The sequence below is a fragment of the Morone saxatilis genome, unplaced genomic scaffold, assembly GCF_004916995.1.
Source record: "Morone saxatilis isolate NCDOM2014 unplaced genomic scaffold, NCSU_SB_2.0 Contig5, whole genome shotgun sequence".
NCBI classification, from domain to species: Eukaryota; Metazoa; Chordata; class Actinopteri; family Moronidae; genus Morone; species Morone saxatilis.
In genome coordinates this window covers 15,736,729-15,737,080 of record NW_023340095.1, presented here as the reverse complement: position 1 = coordinate 15,737,080, position 352 = coordinate 15,736,729, and positions in this window count along the sequence as shown.

The window sequence follows — 352 nt, the reverse complement described above, 5'->3', positions numbered from 1 at the left end:
TTGTAGACAGGTGTTTCTTGTGAAAGAACCAAAAACCCCTGCACACCGTCAATCCCTTTAACTTACTTCATACTTTCATCAGGTAAAATTCATTCCATTAATGGAAGATCCCATGTGAGCAATCAATCATCACTACATAAAAATGCAACAATAATCAAATGCCTTGAAAAGGTCAATACAAATATTTATTTTGTTTTACAAATGTGACTTTGACACAGCAGCTGTGATTTTACATGTTCTGTTGTATAAAAGAAGACAAGGACAACTTGGGACTTATGACTAGTTAGCTGCATGACATTTAGGAAATCAATCTCTTTTGTTCATTATGTTCCCTTTCTCTCTCTCTCTCTCT